Here is a 12,838-nt window from a genome sequence, read left to right on the forward strand (position 1 = left end):
CTGCTGATAAGAGAAGTGTGGGACAATTAAGAGATGATTGGACAATTTAATTGTCTCATTCTGTATTAGGTTTCAGAATTTTGTGCTTTCTCAGAGTTGTAGGGACAGAATGGATGTAGGTCAGCCTGGTTGTGCCTCTCTCTGTCAGTGGCCTGCAAGTCTTAGATGAGTGAGATGGGTAGATGGTCCATGTTTAGCTCCCCTCAGGGTCTCAGCATGATGTTTGTTTATGCTTCAGACTGGAAAGAAGTGATTACTTTGGATTTCCCTTTTTTTTTTTTTTTTTTTTTTTGACTAACTGGAGAAATCCTCTTGGAGTCGAGTTTTAATGTGCCTGTCAGAGGTCCAGTGGGGGAGGGGAAAGAGTAATAGCCTCCCTGGTAGGCAGTCTTACAGCCTCAAAAGAACAAAACAAACCCCAGGGTTGGGAATGGCAATCACAAGAAATTTCTACAGGTCTTCCACTTGTTCTGGATTTAAACCCCAGAAGAGACTTCCCTTTTGGCCACGGGTAGGAAGAGTTCTCTGTAAGATAGGGAAGGGTCTCTAGGATCCAACCTCTTTTCACTGCTCCTGAAGGTTGGGTGGTAGCTGAGTTCTCCAGCAGCAGGCTCTGCGGGGTGGTGTCTACCCGAGAACACCCTCAGGGCAGACGTAGCTGGATGAGGTTTTGCCCATGTTCTGACAATTATTAGTCAGTGCACTTTAGAAATTAGACTCACTTGGTCAGCGGTTTATCACATTTGAAATTGTTTTTAAAAAAAATCCATGCTTTGTTCTTTTTCTCTTTGCTAGATGAACTCAACCTCTTTTAAATAACTTTTAAAGAGGTATTATTGCTAGCCAGAGAGAAGATCGATCAAATTGCCAGAGAGGGAACCATGAATATGAGTTTGTATTTTCTGAGGACTGAATCGACATTCCACTCCCACCTTTATTCTCTAAAAGTAGAGCAGCAAATGAAGAGGTAATTTTTATTTGTTTTCTAAAATCATTCTAAGAAATCCCCTTTTAAACTTACAGATTTTAGTCCAATGAGGAGCCCTGTTTCTTTGGACTGCATTTTGCATATTGTCTGCTTCTTACAGGGCTTCTGTATTGTCTCAGGCTCCACTGGAAATGCAGCAAGGATTCCTAGCACATCCCAGTTGCCATAGCAACAGCAGCCTTTCCCATAATGAGCTGCATCATCTGAACTGATGTCACAGCATCATGCAGCAGGTCAAACAAGGCATCTCCTAGTATTGCATCCTACAGATGTGCTGTAAACATCAAAAGGAGACATTGTGAGCAGGAGATGGTGAGTGTTAAACGTTTGGGCCTTAATTGCAAGGCTGTTTTGTTGGCTAGTCTGTGGCGTCTGCTAAGGCAGGGATGGGGGGGATGTTGTCTGCTTAAAATGGACTGGAGAAAGAAGGGTTGTTTTGCCTAATTCTGTTTTCAGGCTGCTGTATTAAGACAAAGGCCTGTGAGAGTCGCATAAAAATCAAAATGCAAAGATTTCTTGCTCTGTCTCTGCCGTTATTTTTGGTGTTCTCATGAATTAAAAAAAAAAGCATAGATAATTTTCTATTGCAAAAGCCTAAATAAGCTCTGAAATGTGTAGTTCATTGTATTTTAACATTGTAAAGATATGTTTCTTTTTTATGAGGCAGGGCTAATTGGTCCCATTTGCTTCTGTGATTTATGAAATATTTAGTGACTTGCAGAACGGAATTCAGTATTTACCTCCATTGGCTTTCAGATTCTTCGTGGCAAGGAATGAGTGCTGAATAAGCATTTGACATAACCCTATGTGAAAGGGGATTCTCTTGCATGTTCAAGAAATAATTTGTTAAAAACATTAAGACTGAAACCAGATGAAATTACTTATGCCTTTTGATTTGTGTGGAATTTCTTCAATTCATGTCCTCCATAGTTAAGAGGCTGAAGCTGGAGTTGCTTCCAGGCTGGTTTGTAACTGAGAGAGAAGCAAGTCTGCTCTCTGCGGCAGTTATAGTCAATGATAACCGGGGGAGAGACTGGAAAGGCCAGTGGCGTTGCGGCCCGCCCGCCCGCCTGCCGGCTCTTGCTTAACTTTAGCCCCAACCTGGTGTGATGGATAAATGTCAGGGGCCTTGATGTTTGTTAGGAATACAAATCTCTGGACCCATAACCTCAACTCAAATCCAAGGCTCCAGATAAACATACGATGTTTACATTTAATCCAGGGCTTGCGTTTAAGAATCGTTACTATTTTATTTGCTAAAAACCAGCCTAACAGGTCAGTATGGAACTGCGTATCGGTGCCTTTTGTTTTGGGAAGTGAAATGAATTTCCTTGGTGCAACTGATTGCTACTGGGGGAGAGAAAGCACATGCCGGTTCAGTTGCTCAATCTGCCGGCTTACAGTCAGGGAGTGGTCCTGTGTTTCAGTGCAGTGGAGCTGATAGTTTTTATTTGTACAGTCTTACTGGAAAGAATAGTACCCTCCTGAGTTGCTTATTAGTTAAGATTGTTGGCGCCTAGACAGTTTAGATGGAGCCTAAAACAGATATGTCAGAGGAAGCAGGAAAAGCAACATCTTCAGCCAGCTTGCGCTGATTTTTCTCTCCTATGGAGTTGGGCGCAGCGGTTCCATTAGGCACAGGCACTAGGCGGAGTGGTACAGCTCGGGGGTTTTAATTAGTTTGTTTACCCCACACCACACACATGCTACTCCCAGTCTTTTAAGCTTATATCGTTGGCGTGCAGCTATTTGGGATGGAAGAGGTCAATTCGGCCTGGCCTTCCCACGAGCAATTAGGAGTATGGGTGCTCACTGCCTGCTTTTTTTTTTTTTTTTTTTGTGACGCATAGTGTGAACAGAGAGCTCTGCTGGGACCCTTGGGTGTGAACGCAGCCTAGTCAGAAGCTCTCAGGTGAAAGGGAGGAGCAAGGCAAGGCCATAATGGGGGAAGGGAGAGTGGTTAGAATCCCTTGAAGTACTGCTTGGGAGGAGCGATGTGAAAAGACTTGTGTGGTGACACAAATTGCTAGGAGTGAAACAGAAGGCACGGCGGTTTAGTGGGGTTTCTCTTAGCTTAATTCTCCTCCCTTTTGTCTAACAGTGCTCTCCGCTGCTTCCTCCTGGGTTACTGGAGGCCAGATTCCTTAAGGGCAGTGTTAGAAAAGTGAAGTCATGCTTTGAGGGTGGGGAAGGGCACCGGCGGGTGTGGACTGCCACGTAGTTAGCGGAACAGCGGCCCAGTGCAGGCAAACCTGTCATTCCCCCCACAACCCCCACAACATGCAGCCACCGTTCCTCAACTTTATGCTTTTGTGCTTTTTCCGCTCCAGGAGAACAAAGCCCTGATAGCAGGAGCTGTCACCCAGTGTTCTGTTTCTTAGAGGACCACAGCCTGTGCTGCACTCTGATTAGCTGTGCCTTAATTACTAGCTAAGGCTATTTCAGCTGCGGTAGTTTTAATATATTCCCAAGGGTGTGTGTGTGTGTGTGTGTGTGTGTGTGTATGGGGGAGGGAGAGAGCTTGTTCTGTGGCTGGATTTATTGGTGCCTCAGTGAAATGTTCTAGAATTTCAAGTGTTTTGCTGTACCTAATGACTGGAATATTATCAAAACTGTGTTGGCCATGTGGCCAAGTTTAGACTGTGTAACTCCCACAAACAGTTAACCTATACTTTTGGTTATGGTTTTGTTACTGAATTACAAAGTTATAATGGATTTAGATCTTTCTAGATAACTAGGCCATAGTGGGACTAATACAAATAATAATCACAATAACAACGATGGCTACTATTCATTCAGTTCATTATTTATCAGTTTGACTGAGCCAGGCTTTGTGCGTTAGCTTGTTTAGCTCTCAAGAGGCATCCTGAGATGGAAAGTACCAATCTCACTTCAGGAGATTGGACACTGGCACTCATATTTTACAGAATCAATTCCTAGGTTGGTCACCTGGTTAAAGTCACATGTTTTACACATTCCTGGGCTGGGATTCCAAACCAGTGCAGCCTGGCTGTGAAGCCCGTGAGCTTTTCACAGCTACCCCAGTGTTATGACACCTTCTTATAGTCATCTCCACTCGATCGCAAGACCCCACCCTTCCTGATTCTAATTAGAAAGTCAGATTTCACGGGTAGCATGCACTCTCACTGCAGTCTGATCATTTTTACTGTAAAGAGGAGCACAGCTATTGGTCAGATGTGAATAATTACTCTGACCACAGCTGTTTAAGTAGTGCAGAATTGAGGCTCAGCCCTTTGCTGGGACCCCTTGTTTAGCTGAATATTTAAAGTTCTCCATTGAGTGAGCGTGGGCATGACCAAGTCTCACTAAAGTGAGTCTTACCTGAGTCACTAGTGATTCAAGTCTGTTGTTCCTGTCTTATCAGCGATATCTGTAGTGTTCTACTAACCTTAAGATGTTTGCGTTTGGTGGCAACACCTGTCACATAAAAACGGAAACCTCCCTCACAGGCTAGAGGGTCTAATATGAATCCGTCTCTTGAGTCAAGAATATCAAAAGAGGGTTTATTTGGCTGGATGTATCAGTGGCTGACACCAAGTGCTGTGTGATCTAATATAAGAATCACAACCTTGTGCAACATCCCGGAAGCCTTGTGCCTGTGGAGAGCCAATACAGTCATCTCTGCTTCATCTTGCCCATCCCCCAGCTATCCACCCCCAGTGTCATTATGGGGCTCTTGGGGCTGTTCTTTGTTTAATATAGGCTAATGCACACACTGACAGCACACTGATATTGATTCTGGTATGGTGAATACTTAGAAATATTACTCCACAGGGTACATTAGCCTTTTCTAGGTTCTGGGAAGAAGTTAGTCATTGACGTACACTGCTCCAAGAAGGCCTAAGTTTGTTTCTGCATGAGGTACAGGATTAAGAGTTTGCCTAGCAAACAGTGGAGCATCCACACACACAGCGTGTTCTAGAGAGAAGATGAAAATAAACTGGTACCATTGCTAGGGTGATTCTTTTCACCTGAATTCTAAAAAACTGCTTCTGTCTATTTGGATCCCATGTGATATTATGGAAAGCACCATACCCATATAGCTGTCTATGCACAGTTTATACATGGGGTTGAACACACTATATTGAATAATAGCTATTTTTCTTTCTCCTTGGGATGGATGAGAATCTTGCCAGGTGTCAAAAAGGTCAATATTGCCATTAATGTCTTATTGGTATAAACTATTCTGAGAAATATAATTGCAATAATTCAGAGAGTATATTTCTGTCTCATTTGAAAAAAAACTGACTTGTAAAAATAAGAAATGTATAAGACAACTAAGGAGTGATATAAAAAAATTACTGTCATATTTCTCACCTTGATAAACTCCCTTCCTGGAGAGGCCTTTATGTAGAACATTCTGGGAACTTAGTCGGCTGGTGGAGGGGTATGTGCACAAGGCTCCATCCTTAAACATTTTCATTTAACGTGCTGTGAAAATATCAATTCAAGTGAGAAGTCTTCAAAATAAGCATCTTAACTAAATTATTTAAAGTTATGTGTTTACAGGAACATTTCTAGTTCTTGTTTGCATTAGTACTCTCTCTTAACCGGAAAAGTTGTGGCATGAGATCGAGTACCTTTATGGTGGCAGGAGATTGAGGGACAGCTCCTCACATCTTGGTGAATCAGAAAGTAGAGACCGGGACTGGAGCCAGAGGCAAAAATGGTTATCAAAGACTTCTCCAAAGTCTCACCTCCCCAGACTGTGACCCCAGCTGGGCACCAAGTACTTACAACAAGAACCTTTGGAGATATTCCAGATCACAGCTATAGCAACATTTATGTGCCCACCTTGGCTTGCCAAGGTAGAAAAGCAAAGCAAACACTTTGGATTGAACACACTCCCTCATCTGTGCTGGTACCTGGAAACGGACCCTTCTGTCAGCAGTGAGAAGACTTTCCGTGGGAGTACCACTTTTTACAGGATTTTGTACAATAGTATCTGACTGTTAGGCATTCTGGATTAAAAAGGCATAAGGCTTCCTCCCCAGGAGCATTTATCTGTTAGAATCTGAATCCTAGATTTGGTGTTAAGACTTGGTGATGTAAGAGAGACTGTTTCCCTTACAATCCACCAGCTATACTTTTCTTGGCTCCCTAGCCATAATGCATGCTCCAAATTCCCATCTTGCAACCAGATGCTTGAATTAAGGGAGAACAAGGCGGGGGGGGGGCAGAGAGTGCATGTGGAACTTTCAGAACAAGTTCTCAAACTGACTGGTGTCTGAACTGAACCTGGCTTGCAGCTTATGTCATAACCTGTGCAGTTAGGTAAGTCAAGTGGCTTGGTACTCTGCTGCTGTCTGTGATCTGGGAACTTAGTAATATCTGCCTAAGGGCACCTGGGTTTTCATTTTATACTGGACTCTGTAAAATACACAGTGAATTCTTTATAGTCCCTTTCGGTGCTGCCTGAGCGCTATAGGCATTTGAGTTTGAGGCTGTCTTATACGACAGTCCTGAGACAGTTCAGACATAGTTTTAGAACTTGAAAGCTAAGGGACCACTGTTATTAAAACAACTCGGTGCAAAAGGCTTCCCCACCCCGTAGAAACCAGCAGTGTGCACAGTAACTCAGTGGTATTGCTTTTATAGGCGATGAGGGATATATTACGTTATACCTGATGATGTTTGGGAAGCCAGGTTTATGTGTCATCGCTGTTGCTTCCAGGGGAGGAATCAAGCCATCTCTGCACAGCGAGCTAATTAACCACCCTATTGGTTCAGGGCTTAGAGCAATTCTCTTGCCCTTTGTTTACTACCTGATTACTTTTATCAGCTTCTTTGTTTAACTCCCATTTAACTAATTACACAACGTATTTATGCTGGCTGGCTCTGAGCTTACCGCTCCCTCTCCTCCCCTTACTCATCATCTTAGTCCCTCTCCCCAGGAGGCCAGGGGCCTAGGGTTAGAGGTTGTATCACTGAAGGAAGAGTTTATATATATATATATTTTAATTAAAAAGGGAATTGCAGTCCATATAATGAACCCTTCTCAGCCCTGCCTTGCTAATGTCCCACAGTCCAGATCCAGTGTTACTGTTTATGGTAATGATGCTCTGGTGATTGGCTCTGGGCCCCGAGATAGGGACGTAGTCCACTCATCACGACAATCAGAACGGGCCGTGTTCATTTGTGAATCTACAGATTTGCACGGTTGTCAGGGAATTAACGTGCACGATGCTACCTTGAGGAAAAATGATAACTTACTGCTTCTTTTTGACTATATGAATACATAGGAGCCTTGAGCTGTCTATAAAGGGATTTGCTGTCCCTTGGAAGCCTAAGGATGGAGTTCTCTTCAAGGGTTGAGCTCCAAAGAACTATACACACCATAACAGTGTTGATATTTACCATGGCTTTGTACAAATCATACAACCAGCTTAATTCAGATGATTTCATCAGTAGTCAGCAAGGAACAAATGCATGAAATGCTCACCATCTGCTAAAGGGAAAAAAACCTAAAAAATAGGGACAACTACAAGGGGACACACACACACACACACACACACACACACACGTGCGCGCGCGCGTGCACACACACACACACACACACTGCTTGGAGAGCTTGTCGCAGATTCAGCACTGTATTATTGTCTGAGTGCTACTTGCAACCGTCCTGCTTACTTGTCCCCCTTGCTCTGGACACTTGAGATGAAGTGCCAGCACACTGGTCACCCTTTCATCTACTCTTAGTTGACTTTTCAACGTAAATGCTTTTTAAACAATTCACAACATTCACTCACTGGTTCACTCAAAAATCAGCGTTCCTAGAACCCCTTCCTGCTCCTGTCTACCCCATGCACAGTTACTTAAGCCAGTTCTATGCTGGGCATGTCGGGTCTGGTCAGTAGCCTCCAGGGCCCGCCTCTGCACCACCCTTACCCTCTTTTCATGAGCGTAACAGTACGTCTCCCCTGTGCCCCTTGTGAAATAATCTGCTTGCATTTCATCTTTAATAGTTCAGGGGCTGGAGAGATGGCTCAGAGGTTAAGAGCACAGATTGCTCTTCCATAAGTCCTGAGTTCAAATCCTAGCAACCACATGATGGCTCACAACCATCTGTAATGAGATCTGATGTCCTCTTCTGGGGTGTCTGAAGACAGCTACAGTGTACTTACATATTCAAGAAATAGATCTTTTAAAAAAAATAGTTCAAGTACTGCCCTATGTTCAATCTGGTGTTCGTGTTTGTGTGAATTAGAATGTCTCTTTAAGAATAATTTTAATTGGGCTGGTGAGATGGCTCAGTGGGTAAGAGCACCCGACTGCTCTTCTGAAGGTCAGGAGTTCAAATCCCAGCAACCACATGGTGGCTCTTGGGAGGCAGAGGCAGGCAGATTTCTGAGTTCGAGGCCAGCCTGGTCTACAGAGTGAGTTCCAGGACAGCCAGGGCTACACAGAGAAACCCTGTCTCGAAAAAAACAAAACAAAACAAAACAAAACAAAAAACAAACAACAAACAAACAAAAACAACCAACAAAAACAACAACAAAAAACCCAGTGGTGTTTGCTCTGAGAACTAGTAAAGGTTAAGACAGGAATTTAGTCGTAAATAAAAGTAATTGATATCAGATTTAAAAGAAAAAAAATCTGAAGTTAGTTTAGCATGGTGTTTGTTGTTGTTGGTTTGTTTTGTTTGTTTTTGTTTTGTTCTGTTTTGTCTTTTTCTATTCTGGGAATCAACCTTAGGGCCTTGAGCTCTACCACTTAGTTATCTCCTCAATCCTGGTGATTAAATATGTAAACATACGGGTTTTAAATCAAACTGAAAATGAATAGATTGAGAAACTGAGAACCAAGGAAGCTATAACATAACCATCTCACGAAGAGCTAAGTTTCACCCTGTTGGTTTCTCCTTGGTCATCCTAGCCCCTTTGTTTTGGCTACAATTATTTGACTTTTTTGTTACAAAGAAGCAGGGAAAAGTGCTGGGGCAGCAGTGATATCATCTCCTCAGGGTTTCTGAGAGGGAGCTGGGGTTCTGAAGTTCAGTGGACTCTGTAGCCCATAGAGGGAGAAATAGCTCAGCAGGCAGTGGCTTACAACAGCCTGTAACTCCAGTCCCAGGCGATCCAATGCTCTTTCTGTCTCGGAGAGGTCCTATACATTTGTGGGGTATATAAACTCATGCAGGTGCACAGAAATACACATAATAAAAAGGCAGAAAGTTGCTGTACATACACACAGTGAAGATACAGACAGACAGACAGATGACAGAACAGATGGACAGAAGAACAGACAGACACGCTGGTTCATCTTCTGGTGGTTGTCTCCTTTGATGAGTTTGAAGTTCTGTTGGGATCAGAGTCATTTATTCTTCTTTAACTCCTGAATCCTTAGCCAAGACTATGCTTGATGGTTTGGTGAGCTGGGAGAGACTAAGGAATAAACTCACCCAGCAGGGAGAATGGTAAACCATGGAGGTGGCCCTTCCCTGTCAGAAATGCCCAGATGAAAATAATTAGGAGAAGCAGAAACCCACAGGAATGTAGCAGTGGAGGGAGCCGTCGCTGGAGCATGCAACCTACACATGAAGCCACAAGGGAGGGCAGCACACTCTGTCACTCACGTGGAGTGAGAGGCAAACTGTCTCTTAGTCATATATATCTTCTTATATATCTACTGCTGACTTCTGTTCCGGAGGCTTGGTTTAAATCTCATGCTTCTAATGTATTTCTTTAAGGATAGGTGGGTTTTTTTTCCCTTGGAATTTAACCCACTTTAATAACAAACTATTCTTAGAGTAACTTCCTTTTTAAAAAGACAGACTGCCCAGCAGCAATTAGGAAAGTACCCTGAATAAGAAAATTAAAAACTCAGTGTTTTTACTTTTATTATTATTTTTATGATTGTAAGACCTATTTAAGTTTATTTTTATCAGTCGTGCTACAAGAGAAATGATTATGATGTCTGAGGATTTCCTTATGCCTGTAGCACGGGGCATGGTGGGTTGCAGTATCCGCGGGTTGCAGTATGCAGAGACGTTACTGTGTTTAAATGGCAATAGCGTCAGGGAGACACTGGCTGGAGTACTGAAGCTGAGCTTCGGTATTTCTTAGGGTTATTCCCCAAACTTTGGTTTCCTTCACAGGAAAACAAGGGCTAAAACAAACCGATTAGATTTGAATGGTTTTTTAAAATTTTCTATTACCTCAAATATTTTGTATCTCACGTAATTCTCTGTCTTTTAATTGTTTATCTTTCTGGTTTTCAATAACATGTTACAATATTTTAAATGTGTTTATTGTCCTCATGTAGATGGAAATATCTAAATGTATTGTCTTAACCCAGTAAGGCTGTTATATTATAAAGTAGGTAGTTTCTAACAGAAACTCATTCCTCAAGCTGGAAGAAGCTGAGGAGGAGGGCGACTCTATAGGAGGATCAGCAGTCTCAATTAACCTGGATCCCCGAGATCTCTCAGACACTGATCACCAACCAGGCAGCATAGACCAGCTGATATGAGGCCCCCCGCACATGTACAGCAGAGGACTGCCAGGTCTGGGTTCAGTCAGAGAAAATGCACCCAACCCTCAAGAGACTGGAGACCCCAGGGAATTTAGAGGTCTGGTGGGGTGGAGGGTAGGGACAGGGGGAGGGGGATGGGGAGGAGGTATTGAATGGGGAACAGTCAGTGGACCAGGAGGGGGATAAAATCTGGAGTGTAAAAAAAAAAAAAGATTAAATAAAATTAATAAGAAAAGATAAGAAAAGAACCTCATTTATCACAGTGATGAGTGGATTCCGGAGAGCCAAGGTTAGGATACTGCAGACTTGGTATGCAGTAAGCATCCACAGAAGGGAACCACAGTTTGCTGGGTTTGTCTTGGGCATCCCTTCAATGGGCACTACCCTCTTTTTCTGGGAGCTGGAGAGTTCCCATTGGCTCCACTTAGTTCCTATGGGTTCCTAATGGCCAATATCATTACCTTTGGAGTTAGGGTTTCAACACACAAGTTTTTGTAATGAACGTTTAGACAATAGTGTTTATCTGTCATCTTTCTCACATTTGCGTTTGTCTTTAGCATGAATTTCCAAGTATATCATGGTTGTCAGCCCCTAGTTTTCATCTGGGTTTCGTAAGGTTTCGTTTAAACTAACCAATTGTTTTCTTTCATGGTAATTCTCTCTAACATACCTATCTTGTGGATTCGTGCAGTCTCTCTCTCTCTCTCTCTCTCTCATCATATACATTCAGTAGTGATCAGGATAAAAAAATTTGGTTCTTCCTGCCCTACCCGTTGAGTATGGAATCTCTTTGGAAATTCACACCTGCCTTGGACATCTTTATGAAATGTGACCGACTGCTTTTATGAGTTTGAATCATATGGGATTCCCATTTTTCTTGTGGTCAAATGGCCAAATAATTATCAACTTGTATGTGGTTTAATAAAAATTATTTGTTGTCATAAACTATTACTTTTTACTGTTTTTATATGTCAGTGATGAAAATCAGTCCTCAGTGAGCAAGTCAAGCAAGTGTGCAGTATTCCAGGTGACAGGAAGGCTGCTCTGGGGCGGATTTCAGCCTTTTCTGCTTCCAACATCAGGACCTTGTTAAGTTGCTTAACTTCGACAAGCTTCAGCGTCCTCATTTAAACAATGGAAATGGTAAAGTCAGCCTTGCAAGCTTGGTGGTAATGCTCACAGGTCACAGAATGTCACTTGACAGATGTTGACACTCGAGAAGTAGTTATGACACTGTTAGCAGTAACCTCCACAGTACTTTGCATTATGTCTAAATGCTCAGCTGTCAGTCATTAAGAAGAGAAATTGCTGTAAGAAAGGGCAGGTTCATGGGAAGTCTCTCCCTTAGCATTGTGTAATGCCACATCCACTCACAAACTCCCTCTGACCAGGTTTCAAAAGACATTTCTGAGAGGAGTAAGAAGGCTGCCGTTTGTGTCATCCTCAGGTGGTTATATTGGGAGCAGACTCCATTATTTATCTGGAATCTTAAAATGTGCTTAATCTTCTTCCTTTCGTTTTTTTTTTTTTAGTTTTTTCAAATAACAAAATTCCATTAAAACTATAAAGTTTGTACATCTATAACAAATAATTTTCAAATTTTGTTCTATAAAAATTGTGTACACTAGCCAAGCATGGTGTTGCATGACTTTAATGCCAGTACTTGCGAGGCAGAAACAGGTGAATCTTCATGAGTTCGAGGCCAGCATGGTCTACAGAACAAGTACAGGACAACCAGGGCTATTATGTAGAAAAACCCTGACTTGAAAAAACCAAAAAGAAAAAAAAGAAAAAGAAAAAGAAAAAAGTTTGCACTAAAAATATCTTACTGAGGTTAAATGTTTACAAGTGTTTAGGAGACACACACCTTTAACTCACTTCCTTTCCTCTGAGTGATGCATGTTTGTTGATGACTAGTAGAGAGGAGAGAGCTGACTGTTCATGAATTCAGATTTCTAGCCTTAGGTAATTGTTCTTGGGGGTCAGATTTTATACTTCTTCCATTTTTGATGTCTTCCGAACTTTCTTGACATAACTCTTCTGAATACTTCAAACGTCTTTCCATTCTAAACCTACTCATGTGGCATTTCCTCTCTGGAGAAAGCATTGTCCCCAGTCTTCTCCCTAGGGGGATATTAGGAGTTGTGTCAGATACTCTGTGCATTTTTTTCCCTCCTAAACCTTGCTGAACATTCATTTGGTAACTTTGAGCTGATGCATGCGTGTGTGTGTGTGTGTGTGTGTGTGTGTGTGTGTGCGCGTGTGTGTACATGTGTATATATATATGTGTGTGTGTATACATGTGTATATATATACATATATATGTGTGTGTGCATGTGTATGTATATATATATA

The 12,838-nt window shown here is 42.3% G+C and overlaps 1 protein-coding gene across 2 annotated transcripts in view; it reads left to right on the forward strand.

The window, feature by feature from the left end:
• Positions 1-1,173: 1,173 nt before the first annotated feature.
• The window catches only part of Akap6 (A-kinase anchoring protein 6), a 432,548-nt gene continuing 420,883 nt past the window's right edge, over positions 1,174-12,838 (forward strand). For both annotated transcript variants that reach the window (XM_021201844.2, XM_029540880.1), the window contains exon 1: positions 1,174-1,300. The gene's annotated coding sequence lies outside the window, so the exon portion shown is untranslated. The remainder of the gene's footprint in view (positions 1,301-12,838) is intronic.

Source organism: Mus pahari, chromosome 7 (assembly GCF_900095145.1).
Source record: "Mus pahari chromosome 7, PAHARI_EIJ_v1.1, whole genome shotgun sequence".
NCBI classification, from domain to species: Eukaryota; Metazoa; Chordata; class Mammalia; order Rodentia; family Muridae; genus Mus; species Mus pahari.